The sequence below is a fragment of the Enhydra lutris genome, unplaced genomic scaffold (assembly GCF_002288905.1).
Source record: "Enhydra lutris kenyoni isolate GAN:26980312 unplaced genomic scaffold, ASM228890v2 scaffoldscaffold106, whole genome shotgun sequence".
NCBI lineage: Eukaryota > Metazoa > Chordata > Mammalia > Carnivora > Mustelidae > Enhydra > Enhydra lutris.
Window position 1 is genome coordinate 326,377 of NW_019154190.1, and position 15,106 is coordinate 341,482.

At 36.1% G+C, this 15,106-nt stretch overlaps 1 pseudogene; it reads left to right on the forward strand.

The window, feature by feature from the left end:
• Positions 1 to 11,477: 11,477 nt before the first annotated feature.
• LOC111139431 lies at positions 11,478 to 12,398 on the forward strand (annotated as a pseudogene).
• Positions 12,399 to 15,106: the final 2,708 nt, after the last annotated feature.

A 15,106-nucleotide genomic window follows, 5' to 3' on the forward strand; every position in this document is an offset into this window, starting at 1 on the left:
TTAATTTGAGTCTTTTTTGTGGCATAGCATATGACTGATTTTGGGGAATGTTTCATGTACACTTGAAAATACTGTGTATTCCAATATTTTTTGAATGGAGTGTTCTATATGTATCCACTAGGTCCACCTGGTCCAAGGTGTTTTTCCAAGCCACTCTTTCCTTGTTGATTTTCTGGCTAGATGATCTATCTAAAGATGTGAGAGAGGTCTTAAAGTCCTCGATTGTGTTACTGTGAATACCTTCCTTTATGTCTCTTAAGAGTTGCTTTATGTATTTCAGTGTCCCTATATTACGTGCATAAATATTTACATTTTTTAGGTTTTCTTGTTCCTTTCAGCACTTTGAATGTAACATGCCACACCCATATGGCCTACAAAGTTTCTACTAAGAAATTTACTGATAGTTTTATGATGTTTCTTGTAGGTAATTCTTTTCTTTTCTAGTGCTATTTTTTATACGATGTGTCTTTTTTTGGACCTCCTTGGGTTGATTTTGGGGGGGGTAGTTCTTTGTGTCTCGTGGATCTGGATACCTCTCTCCTTCACTCAAATTAATGAAGTTTTCAACTATACTTTCTTCAAATAAACTTTCTGCCCCTCTTTCCCTCTCTCCTTCAGGATTCTTTATAAAGTGAATGTTATTAATCTTGATGTTATTGCTGAGTTTCATCACCTAGTCTCATATTTTATTATTCTTATTTTCTGTCTTTTCTGCTGTTCATCTTTGTTGTTTCTCATTAATCCATCTTTAGTTCCTTGATCCATTCCTTTACCTCATTTTATATGTATTGCTTCCCTCTACTGTATTTTATTTCAGTTACTGAGTTCTTTATCCACGACTGGCTCTCTTTTGAGTATTTTCTTTCTTTGTCAAAGGTCTCACTGAAATACTGAAATATTTTCTCAAATCCCATGAATATCTCATAACAGTTACTTTCAATTTATAACAGTTATATTGATTTTTCCTGTTTCATTTAACAACTTGATTTAGTTTTGTCCTTGTTCATTTGGGACCCATTTCTCCACCTCATTATTATGTGTAAACTTCTGTGCTTGTTTCCTATGTATTTGGAAAATAAGCTACATTTCTTGACCTTAACAGTAGTGGCTTTATGAAGAGATCCTGTAGTGTCCAGTAGCAGAGTACCCCTGTTCACCAGATCCAGGCACTCTAAGGAGGTCCCTATGTGGGTTGTGTGCAGTTTAGTATTGTGACCGAACTATATTTTCCTTCAATCCATTTGACTGAAATTGATCACTGTACTTGTTACACCATGAAGGTATTTGTCCCTGTGCTGATAAGGGATGAGTCTTTTCCAACATAGGCTAGAAGTTGGATGGTGTCAGCAGTCAGCCAAATGCCTGTCCTAAGCTCATATGCAGCGACTATATGAAGGATGTTGTCCTTGCTCGTGTCCTTAGGCTTTAATTGTGGACCTTAATAGGGGTCATACCTGCTAGGGCTGCAGTTGCTCTGATTGGCAGTCTACTCTTTGTGTTATTAGCCAGTATTTGGCTGCAGGGACTGTGGACACAGTTGTGTACATGTGTATATTCCCCTCTTCCCAGGGCAGGAGTTAGTTTGGAGTATCACATCTCACTCTTGGGGCTGTTTGCTGTGTGTTTTGTGGCAAGAGATGCTTTGGATGGACACCTGTGTAATGGGAGGAGTTGGATAAGGTGGGTCGGCAGGAGAATGTGGGGATGGAATTCATGGTGGTCCCTAGATAGGTGAAGAGTGTTCACACTTGCTTCTTCACATGTGGTGCTATCTTGACTAACAAGTGAGGAAATGGGACTGGCCAGCTCTTTTGTTATTGGAGAAGTCACCCATAGATTCTCCCCACCCCCAACACACATACACCCAAGCATGTTTTAGAAGAAGCATATAAATCTCCTTCACTTATGTTCCAGATGCTGTTCAAAATGCTGTTCATATCCATTTGTGCTAGCCCTTTAGCAAAAAGGACTCAGTTTCTTCTTGCCTTCAGCCTCTTTCAGAGTTAAACCTGCTAACTTCTAAAATACCAAGTTATTCCCAGCTGACTGTAAAGATTCAGAAATTTAAGCCTCACTGTTTTTTCAAAGCAATATAGTACAGGGACCCTTAATCCTGGTGTCGGTAACCCATTATTGGGGTACTTGTTGAAGGTTCTGATTCCCTCTTTTCTCCATGCTTGTAGTGTACCTCCTTTTTATGGTTAGTCTCATGAAGGGTTTGGTTTCCAACTGCATCTACACTTCACCTAACATTTTTTTTTAATGTGGCCTCCTCTCTATGAGTAACTGAAGAGTCTGCTCTGCAAATCTTTGGCTTATTTTCAGAAGTAGTTGCAAGGATGTCGTTGTTATTTTGTGTATCTCAAGGACTAGGTTAGCTCAGGATCCTCCTACGCTGCCATCTCCATAGAGTCTTAAGCTGTCAGTCTTTTTTTTTTAAGATTTTATTTATTTATTTGACAGATAGAGATCACAAGCAGGCAGAGAGGCAGGCAGAGAGAGAGGAGGAAGCAGGCTTCCCTCTGAGCAGAGAGCCCAATGCGGGGCTTGATCCCAGGACCCTGGAATCATGACCTGAGCTGAAGGCAGAGGTTTTAGCCCACTGAGCCACCCAGGTGCCCCAAGCTGTCAGTCTTCTAAAGGAGAAATCTTACAACTGTAAATTCCCTCTTAACATTATATTTCTTGTATCTAATAAAATTTTGGTACATTGTGTTATTTTCATTTGTGTCAGGATATCTTACAATTTCCCTAGTGTTTAATTCTTTGACCAGTTTGTTGTTATAAGAGTATGTAATGATATTTTCACAGATATTCTTGATTTCCCAGATTTCCTTCAACTAATGATTTTTAATTTAACTCATCATGCTAAGAAAAGCTAGTTTGTATGACTTTACTGTCCTTAAAATGTTAATAAATGTTTAGTGGTCTTACATAAAGTCTATCTTGGAAAATGTTCTGTATTCACTTAAGAAATTATGTCAAAATTCCCATATATATATTTGATATATTTGATGTTTGGTATACATATATTTAAAATTGTGAAGTATCATCATTATTACTATAAATATCCTTTTCCTTTCTTACAGTTATGTGTGTGTGTGTGTGTGTGTGTGAAATTAGTATAAATGCCACTAATTTCTATTGGTTACTACTTCAAAACAATCTTTTTTTTTTAAGTCATTTCATTAACAATCTATCAACCTCTGTCCTTAGAACTAAGGAAAGTATTCTGTAGAGAGCATAGTTATGTTCTCTTTTTAAATCCATTCCATTCTGTCAACCATTATCTTTTGAATGGGACATTTAATATGATTACTGGTGGAAAAATAATTGTCAATGTTCTTTTGTTAAGTGTTTTCTTGATATAGCTCTTGCTGTCTTTCATTACATTTTTTAATGCCTTCATTTTCATTTTGTTGTTGTTGGTTTTTTTTAATAATAAAATGTTTTTATATACCTCTTATTTCCCTTTGTCTATTGTTTTTGATATTTGTCAATTTGTCTATTGATATTTTCTTTGTCATTATCATAGGGTTTTTGTTTGTTAGGGCTGCCATATCAAAGTATCACAGCCTGGGTTATAATTAATAATAGAAATTAATTTTCTCTTTTCTGGAGGCTACAAGATGGACATCAAGGGGTTGGTAGAGTTGAATTTTGTTGGGAACCCTTTCCTTGGCTTGTAGACATCCATCTTTTCTCTCTGTCTTTACATGGCTGTAATTCTTAAAGTGTTTATACCTTAAACTCTGCTTATATGAAATCATACATATTGGATGAAGGTGACCCATATGATCCATGTTGACTTAATTGTCTATTTGAGGTACTATTTCCAAATACAGACACTATAAAATAGTGGAGATTAGGATTTCAACATATGAATTAAGAAGGGACACAATTCAGGCCACAGCAATTGCATAAAAGACTACCTCTACAACACATTGTGTTACTGATATCATAGATAAGACTTTTACATATGTGGGCCAATTAATATATATGTACATTAATTTTTAGTTTTTGTCTTTCAAATCTTATAAAAGTAAAGGTGGACTTATGTGTGTTTTGGTCAAGTTCCCTACATACATGACACTTTTAAATTTCCTTAGAGTTTTGTCCCTGCGTTTTTGTTTTGTTTTGTTTATTTTTTTTTTCCTAGAAGTCTTGCTATTGCACTACTGGGTATTTACCCCAAAGATACAAATGTAATGAAAAGAATGTGGAAATATCCAAGATACCCTTCAACAGATGGATGGATAAAGAAGATATGGTCCATATATACAATGGAATATTATGCTTCATCAGAAAGGATGAATACCCAACTTTTGTATCAACAGGGACGGGACTGGAGGAGTGAAAAGTGAAATAAGTCAAGCAGAGAGAGTCAATTATCATATGGCTTCACTTACTTGTAGATCATAAGGAATAACACGGAGGACATTGGGTGAAGGAGAGAAGTGAGTTGGGGTAAATCAGAGAGGAAGATGAATCATGAAAGACTGTGGACTCTGAGAAACAAACTGAAGGTTTTAGAGGAGAGGGGGTTGGTGAATGGGGGAACCTGGTGGTGGGTATTAAGGTGGGCATGTATTGCATGGAACAGGGGGTGTGGTCCATAAACAATGAATATTGGAACACTGAAAAAGTAAAATAATTTTTTTAAAAGGAAACCTTGGATTTATATTAAATGTCTCTTTGTTAATTTCTTGCTTCCCACCACAAATTATAGCTCACTGTTGCTCAAATTTTCCACTGCAAATGCCACTGCTGTCAGAGGCTTCCAAACTATGCCACTTCCCCCATCAGGGTCCTGAGCCAGGTGAGACAGACACAATCACTTGGGCAGTACTTTCACAAATCATAACCTTATAAACAAGTGGAGTCTTCTTTTGTCTAAAGGATGGAACTGAGAATTAAAAAGTGTCCTCCTGACTAAACCACATTGCTCAGATGGGGAATATAGCAGGGGGAGGCAAAATGCCACAAAATTTCCTGACATTTTGAGTCATGGATTTTGTTGGTTGAGCATTCACTTGGTTTTTGCAGCTTTTTAACTGGTTGCTGGAATTCTGACAAAACTGTTTGTCCATATATTGCTCTTCATTGAGTGTCTGTGGGAAATGAGGGCTGGAACATTTTAGCCCATTGTCCTGATGTTCTTCCAGGATTCAAGGGACAGATATGTCACAAGGTGTTAGTATGCCTTAAAGAATGTCAAGATATGCTGATTTATCTAATCTGTTCTCCTCATGATACATCTGCTCTTACTCTCTTCCTAGGACTTGATCAAAGGAAATTGGATACTGCTCCATGTCTCTATTGTCATTACTTAATTAATTTAAATATGTAATGAAATTAAATTTAATGAATGTAATGAAATTAAATTTAATGACTTGATCAAAGGAAATTGGATACTGCTCCATGTCTCTATTGTCATTACTTAATTAATTTAAATATGTAATGAAATTAAATTTAATGAATGCCAAATCACTGTATCCAAAGTGATCTCCTGACTATCTTGATACAATATTGGGGCTCAGACACCATATGTATGGATTCATATTGTGCCTCATGTGGTGGAAAAACAAGCATTTGTTAAGTGAGGTTGGGAGTCTACCTTCCAGCTGGGAGGAAGTCAGCCATGAACAGAGGCCATGTGATTACATTGGGCTGGGTATGTAATTGGAGAAATTTGCTGTATTGCAGGTTTCATGTTAAATTACTCTGGGTAGTTTGTTCTTTTTTTGCTTCTGAGTCTTTAATTGAACAACTAATAAAGTATACACACTAGAGGGATACAATAAAGGACATGCCTCTGTTCTGAATCCATCTTAGTTTATGTAGAATGACAATTGAAAAAAGAAGAAGAAGAACAGTAAAATCAATAGTCAAAACAAAAATTAGTATGTATTGGGTGTTTGCTGTGTGTCAGGCAATATTGTGAATCGCTTGCCTGTATTTACTAATTAATTACTAATTAATTACCCTCAGCTTTATGTGCAAAAGCCATTCACAATAGAAAAATATGAGTAAACTTATGAGTAAAGAAATCTAACAGTAAGTCTGATTATCTTATTTATGCAGAGTAAGCTATCCTCCCCTAGCTCCATTCCATCAGTACACTGCACTTAAACCCTGTTGCTGAATGTTGGGAAATTAAGAGAATATCCTCACTTTTATATTACAAGCATTTTTTTTTTTGATGGGATTACTAACTTTTTTTGTAACTATCCTAAGTAGTTTACATTTGTTGGCCCATAATACATTTGAAAATTTTTCACACAGTGTCAACTGAAAATAAAACAACAACAACAACAGTTGTAACCATTATCATGAAGTATTAGACCTAAATTCAGAGGCTGATTTATCTTGAAGGTAAAGAAGTTAGCCTTAGGGTCTCTCCCTTGCACAGGCCCTTCAAATGCCATATTTTTGTTGTGTATCACACTTTTTTTCTTAAGGTAACCTCTTAAGACTGTGCATGTCAAGTTATCAAAATTGTAGGTTTTTCCCATGATAGGTTAAAATTATTTCCATCAGTGGCTAACTGTGGGGGAAGTGTTGATTACTTATGGGACTCAAACTTTATTTAAAATCAGAGATCTGGATTCCAAACTCCTGTTTTCCCCTTTGCAGACTGGCAGTCAGTGATTGATGTTGCACTATTCTTTGTGGAGAAAGTCTTTCCAAAACTAAGGTACTTTATAGAAAAGTAAACTAAATTTTATACATAAAATAATTGGGAGAAATAAAGATAAGAGATGTACTCATTTTACTTTTAAATTACTGATGTATTCAAGTTACATAAGGTATAATGTAGATCTCTGTATATTCCCTGTGTAACATCCCTAAAGTATGTTACCTTGACCTTCAAGTTCTACAATTCTTTCCTTTTCCTTTACTTTGTTGTTCTTGGTGTTTTTGTTTTCTTTTTTCAAATCTCTGTAGAATACTTGCTTTGTTTCATCCCATAAAGTTAGTTAAGGGGATTAATGGTTTAAAACTCAAAGTCCCCTTAATTTCTAAAAATTCAATAATATTATTGATATAGAAAAAGATTAAATTAATACCATGTTATTTAAATTATTCTCCCTGAATTTAGGCATAATTTTCCCATTTTGGAACTTAAGAAACCCCTGAATTCTACTTTAAAACCATACCAATACCTTTTTTTTTTTAAAGATTATTTATTTATTTATTTGACAGACAAAGATCACAAGTAGGCAGAGAGGCAGGCAGAGAGAAATAGAGAGAGAGAGAGGGAAGCAGGCTCTCTGCTGAGCAGAGAGCCCAATGCGGGGCTTGATCCTAGGACCCTGAGATCATAACCTGAGCTGAAGGCAGAGTCTTTAACCCACTGAGCCACCCAGGCGCCCCATACCAATACCTTTTAATATTTTTTCCATTTTATTTTATTTTATTTTATTTTATTTCGTTTCAGTGTCCCAGAATTCATTGCTTATGCACCACACCCAATGCTCCATGCAATACATGCCCTCCATAATACCCACCACCAGGCTCACCCAACCTCCCACTCCCATCCCCTCCAAAACCCTCAGTTTGTTTCTCAGAGTCCACAGTATCTCATGGTTTGTCTCCCCCTCCAATTTCCCCCAACTTACATCTTAAATTTGTTTATTTTTCAGAGAAAGAGAGCACAGGCAGGGAGAATGACAGGCCAAGGGAGAAGCAGGCTACCTGCTGAGCAAGGATCCTGAGGACTGACTTAATCACCAAAACCCTGTGGTCATGACCTGAGCCCAAAGCAGACAGTTAAGCAAGTGAGCCATCCAGGCATCTGCATACCAAGATGTTTATGATTGTTGTACAAAGGCAATGAACTACATAACTAGACCATTTGCAATGTCATGTAATTCCTCAGAAATTGTTAGCTTTTTTGTACACACAAAAGAAAACTATACATCAATTAGTTATTAATTATGCCGAATCCAAATCCATATACATATTTTAAAGATAAAATACAGTTAAGTAATACTTTTTTAAGTATTTGGTGATGTGATTGTTTCTCACTTTGATGAATATATGAGAGAATTGGCCAGAATTCTAGGTTATTTTTTTTCCCTTTTGGAACACTGACAGCAGTTCTAATGAAGCATAATGTGCAGTGTATAATATTGCTTAATTGTGGACTAGAGACCAAGTTTTCCCAAAAGGGCTGTTGAAACCAAAATATGAATTTCCACCAAGAGAGATTAAAAATCTTACAAGAAGGGAAGAAAATGACTGTACATTTAAATTATATTTTCTACTGAGTTTGTTATGCTAAATGCTTAAAGACATATTTCCTAAGGAAAACATGAAAGTCACTAAGACCTACAGAATTTTAGTATATTAACAGCTCTTAAAAAGTGTTTCAAATTAGAGATTTGAATACTTTTTGATTACTCTTAGAATTTGTTGTTTTTGCTGCTCTACAGGTGTATCATGTTAAGTAGTTTGATTATTCAAAATATATGTAACTATTCATATATATGACCAACAAATACTATTATTTTATTGTAAAAATTATTAAATAATTAAAATTTTAATTAAGATTTTTAAAAGTATTAAAGAATAAATTGTTGTAACTGTAATCATTACCACTATATGGGTGTTAGGATTTCTTTCTATATATACTAATGCAGATACGTCTTCAATTCTTCTTTTTAATGTTTTAAGAAAAAACAATTCCAGAAGAATGAGACACAGCTCAATATAAGAGGTTATATGCCTCAAAGGAAATGCCTTTTACATTAATAATTTTATAAAATTAAAGAAAATTTGTATCTGCTCATCTTGAAAAAGATACAGTGTTTCAAGGAAATATCATCATCATTTTTAGTCTCTAAGACTTGGTTTAGTGGAGGGAAAGGACTATTTACAGTAAGTAACTATCTATCAGTTAACAATCAGCTATCAAATAGATGTGTAATCTGCTGAGTCCTCTGAAGGACATGAAAAGAAATTACAATGCCTTGATGAGTTTCCTACAACTTATATTGAAAAGGAAAATATGCAGTTAGTCTTAGACATACTATTTTAAAAAATGAAATAAGTCAAGCAGAGAGAGTCAGTTATCATATGGTTTCACTGACTTGTGGAGCATAACAAATAGCCTGGAGGACAAGGGGAGTTAGAGAGGAGAAGGGAGTTGAGGGAAATTGGAAGGGGAGGTAAACCATGAGAGACTATGGACTCTGAAAAACAATCTGAGTGTTTTGAAGGGGCGGGGGGTGGGAGGTTGGGGGAACCAGGTGGTGGGTATTGGAGAGGGCACGGATTGCATGGAGCACTGGGTGTGGTGCAAAAAACAATGAATACTGTTACGCTGAAAATAAATTTTAAAAAATTAAAAAATTTAAAAAATAAATGATTAATTTTAAAAAATGCATTTCATTTGATGATTATGTAGTGTGAATTTTATGCATCTGACATGTGCATATTCTCAATCAACATAGTCGACTATGTTATCAACATATCACTTAAGTGACTTATGTGAAAATAATATAGAGTTAGTATTTGAGATTTGTTTGGTCTTATATTGAATATGAATCATCCCAGCTTTAAAGAACAAAGGGGATGAAGACCATCTTGTCACAGTGAGATACAGCCAGAGTTTGGTAGCCATGTGCAAGAGAGCATGACCCTAGAGAATCCTTGTATTCTTGATGGGACTACTGAACATTTTTGTTTCTTTCTTCGCTAAACCATGTTTTGCATTATGTAAAGGACAAATTTATATCCAACAATATTTTTTAAATAATGAAAATATTTAAAACAGATAAAGTATTTCAGGAAATTTAAAAAAAATACATGGTGAGAATTTTATGCAGTTTGATTAAAGGGAAATATATTGTAAGTCATATAGTTCCATACAAGTCCTGGTTATTATTAATAATTTCATTTGATATTTATTTACCTTATTACTGAATGAAAATATGAAGGAGCTGACACATTTTCTGTATGTATGACTTCCATTTCTTTAGTTTCTATCTCCTGACATCAGTTGCCTAATACCTTTACCTTAAATAAAATTTACACCAAAAATTTTGGTGTAATTCAAGGAAAATGTGGAAAGAAACAGTGCAAACATATGTGTGGACTATAAGAATAATGAGGTCTTATTATGATGAAAATAACTATATATAATTGCTTATTTGATAAAGATTTTTTAGGTAGAAATTGTTGACTTTCAGTTTGTGGATCTAATAACATACAACATGTTCTGAAACCAAGCATGGTAAATATAAACTTTAATATTGCTTCTTTTCTCTTGATAAACCAGTTTGGTTTTAAAACAAACTTTAAGATGATGTTATTTTAGTTTCTTTCCTTCAACTTGAAATTCCAAGACATTACTTAGTGCACCAGAGCTACGTGATAATTAGAGTTGTTTTAAGATTGGGAGTCATAATTTTAAAATTACATTGGTGAACATATCATAAAAGTTGTCAGTCCTTAATATATTTATTTTATATTAATGTGAATGGAACTCACATTTAGAATTTTATCTCTAACTAGAAATGATTTTGGATGTTGGAGGAGGTGTCTAGGTGTTAGAGAATTTCTTTTTGGGGGGAAAGAAGATGCATATCTTTTAGGTGCTTCTCACCTTAACATGAACTTTCATACTTCTTCCTCATCTATCAAGTGATTTTTATATTTATAATACATTAATGTGGCATAGCCTAAAATTAATTTCCTGAACTTTATGAAAATATTTTTATAACATTCAATGCTTTTATTTTTTTAAAAGCTTTTATTTATTTATTTGTCAGAGACAGAAAGGCAGAGAGAGCACAAGAATGGGAAGCAACAGACACAGGGAGAAACAGGCTCCCCACAGAACAATGAGCCCAATGTGGACTCCATCCCAGGACCCTGGGATCATGACCTGAGCCAAAGGCAGCTGTTTAACTGACTGAGCTACCCAGGTGTCCCATTCAGTGTTTTTAATACTTACTAGAGTATTACCTTTTAGAATCAGAGGTGGGGAAAAATGATTAGATAACTTTGTTTATGCTTAAAAAGACCTAAGAATTCTGTATTTAAAGGGAAAAAAAGAGGATAAAACATGTATTTTCAAACAGAAATTTAGGGTGCTTTTAATACTGCCACAAATTCATTGGGTAATGGAGTGTGAGTAATACATTTAATGATCAATAAATATAGAGATGATGGAAATTGAATACACATACATTTTCTAACAGTTGTCTTATACGTAAAGAGATTGGTTAAGTTCTGATTATCCAGTGTTTATTCTTTGAAAGTTACGGGAATATGATAAGTTGTTTTCCACTCATTTTGCAAAGAAAATGAAAGTAGTGTTAAGTCTGTATATTTTACCTGGCTATGGAAATGGTGTGGAGCCAATTCAAGGCACTTAATAGTCATCATTTTCTTTTCTCTTGAAGTGCAGTCATTGACCTTTCATGGAATATTCAGATAATATGTGCTGTGATATTTGAAATTAAACTATGAAGACAGGAAATCAAAGCATCAAAATGGATTTTATACTCTCTGGTCTTTTCCAGTTTGGTCAAAAGGATACTTTCCTCTTTGTTGCCATTGTAATTCTTTTTGCAGTGGCTCTGATAGGGAATATCATACTGATTTTTCTCATTCAACTGGACACCAGACTCCACACTCCAATGTACTTTCTACTCAGTCAACTCTCCTTCATGGATATAATGAACATTTCCACCACAGTGCCCAAGATGACCAGAAACTTCCTGTCAAATAGTAAGACCATTACTTTTTTAGGCTGTGTGATTCAAACATTTGTGTTCATAGTCCTTGGTGGGACTGAAGCCCTTCTTCTTGGTTTCATGTCTTATGATCGATATGTAGCCATCTGTCACCCTTTACATTATCCCATACTCATGAACAAGAAGATCTGTTGGTTCATGGTCACATGTGCATGGACCAGCTGTTCTATCAATGCTTTAGTACAGATATTGTATGTATTTCATCTTCCATTTTGTAGATCACGGTTCATCAACCACTTTTTCTGTGAACTTCCATCTCTATTATAACTGGTGTGTCAGGATACATCCCAGTATGAGCATACAGTCCTCCTGAGTGGGCTTATTATTCTGCTGCTACCATTCATGGCTATTCTAGCTTCCTATGCCCATGTCCTTACTGTGGTGTTCCAGATGATCTTGGGTAAAGGACAGACAAAAGCTATCTCTACTTGCTCCTCTCACTTGATAGTGGCAAGCTTATTCTATGTGACTGCTCTCTCCACCTATACAAGGCCACACTCCTTGCATTCCCAAGGACAGGATAAGGCAGTGGCAGTGTTTTACACCATCATCACACCCCTTCTGAACCTATTTATCTACAGCCTGAGGAATAAAGAGGTTATTGGGGCCATGAGAAGACTGTTGGTATAATGGATATTTGTACAGGAAATAGTCACTTTGGGAACCCCTTATTGATTGAGACTGAACAACACAGATCACTTTGTTTGGGATACTGTTTTGGAATATGTAAGCTCCCAGAAATATTTATGAAATTGATAAATTGATGATAAATATCTTGAATCCTGTTTGTTTCAGAATAGCTTAAAGTTATATATTTTTAGAAATTTTATGTTAGTCACTATACAGTACCTCATACTTTTTGATGTAGTGTTCCATAATTCATTGTCTGCTTACAACACCCAGTGCTCCACATTTTTTAAATTGGATCAATTTCCAATCTGTAAGCTGGAAAAATTGTGTTATTATCAACATTATTTAGCTTCTAAAGTAATATATCTCACCCCGTCTACTCAGTGCTTGCATGTCACAACAAATATATTGTAATATCCTCCTTAACATCTGAAACACAATGAAAAGGAGATATAATCTATTTCAACACATAATACTAAAAGGATCTATGTAAGTAGATGTAATGTAGAGCAGAGTACATAATTCAGTTATTCATGTGTTTATTCAACAACACAGTCCCATCCATGTTGATACAAAAGTTAAGCATTCATCCTTTCTAATAGCTGAGTAATATCCCATTGCATATATGGACCATATCTTCCTTATCCATTCATCTGTTGAAGGGCATCTTGACTCTTTCCACAGTTCGATGACTGTGGCCATTTCTGCTATGAACATTGGGGTACAGATGACCCTTTTTTTCATTACATCTGTATCTATGGGGTAAATACCCAGTAGTGCAATTGCAGGGTGATAGGGTAGCTCTGTTTTTAATTTCTTAAGGAATTTCCATACTGTTTTCCAATGTGGCTGCACCAACTTGCATTCCCACCAATAGTGTAAGAGGGGTCCCCTTTCTCCACATCCTTTCCAACACACGTTGTTTACTGTCTTGTTAATTTTGGTCACTTTAACTGGTGTAAGGTGGTATCTCAATGTGGTTTTGATTTTAATCTCCCTGATGGTTAGATATGATGAACATTTTTTCATATGTCTGTTAGCCATTTGTATGTCTTCTTTGGAGAAGTGTCTGTTCATGTCTTCTGCCCATTTTTTGACACAATTATTTGTTTTGTGAGTGTTGAGTTTGAGGAGTTCTTTATAGAACTTGGACATCATCCCTTTTTCTGTAGTGTCATTTGCGAATATCTTTTCCCATTCTGTGCATTGCCTCTTCATTTTTTTTTTTTTTTTACTGTTTCCATTGCTGTACAGAAGCTTTTGATCTTGATGAAGTCCCAAAAGTTCATTTTTCACTTTTGTTTCTTTTACCTTTGGAGACATGTCTTGAAAGAAGTTGCTATGGCTGTTGTTGAAAAGGTTACTGCGCATTCTCTCCTCTAGGATTTTGATAGATTCCTGCCTCATGTTGAGGTCTTTCATCCATTTCGAGTTTATCTTCTTGTATGGTGTGAGAGAATGGTGAAGTTTCATTCTTCTACACATAGCTGTCCAATTTTCCCAGCACCATTTATGGAAGAGACTCTCTTTTTTCCACTGGATATTTTTTCCTATTTGTTGAATATTATTTGACCATAGAGTTGAGGGTCCATATCTGGGTTCTGTACTCTGTTCCACTGGTCTATGTTTCTACTTTTATGCCAGTACCATGGCTTTCCCCAACCTAGCTATTGCCTGGATAATTGTTAGCCTGAATTCCCTTTCCAACATACTGTCTATGTCCATATCCAATAGCTCTGATGGAAAGGGCCTAGTCTCTGACTTTTTCTTCTGTTGGGCATTCCTCCTCCTAGTCATTTTGGTGAGAGATGGCTGAACAAATGCGTAGCTGAATGTATTGACTGTGGTACAGGCAAGGTGCACCCAGGAAGGCTTCTGAGCAATCAAGAGTCCTCACCAAAAAGAAAGAACAAAGAAGAAAAAAGAGAGAGAGAGAGAGAGAGAGAGAGAGAGACAGGAAAAAAAAAAGAAAGAAAGATAAAATAAAAGAGAAGGCCCAGCCCAAATGGGCCCCAAGGTAAGATTTATGCAGTATACAAACAAAAACAGACAAACAAAAAGATGGACAAAAGTAGATGGAGGAAGTAGGAGGAGGCGCCTTTTCTACCTGTACCCTAAAGTGAGCTGATTACCTACAAAAGAACTCCAATCACCCATGAAATCAGCCTGAGATCAGAATTATACACGTCTGGATCTCTACAGGGGCAGAAGACACCAGTGGGCAGGTAAAGCAGAGTGGGAACTTCGGAATGATATTGGAAGATAAACAAAAGGGGGAGGGAGCCACCAGAGGTGACCGGTTGGAAAGTAATACCCCTAATACGAGTGACAGTGCCCTGCGTCTGGGGACGAGCATTAACTTGGAGACTAGTTGAAAGCACTCCAAAAGAGCAAAAGATCACATGGGAGAAATTGTGGGAATCAGGGCAGCTAGGGACAGGGGCTTAAGTCCCCAGTCCCAGGACAGCCTCCCCTGGCATTGAGCCAGAGAGAATGCGGTGGAGAAACCAGGTCTTGGTCCCTGAGCAGCCAGCGCGCCCGAGATTGCGTGGGCTCTGGCCCCTGTGAGGGGATGGGAGCCATGCCGGATGGCAGAATGCGGGAACCCTGCTACAGAGCCTGAGATGCGCGCACCCCTCATCCTCCCCTGAGAGAGTACAAAGGCCCAGCCTGCCGTCTTTGACACTCGCCATTGTTTCACAGCCTAA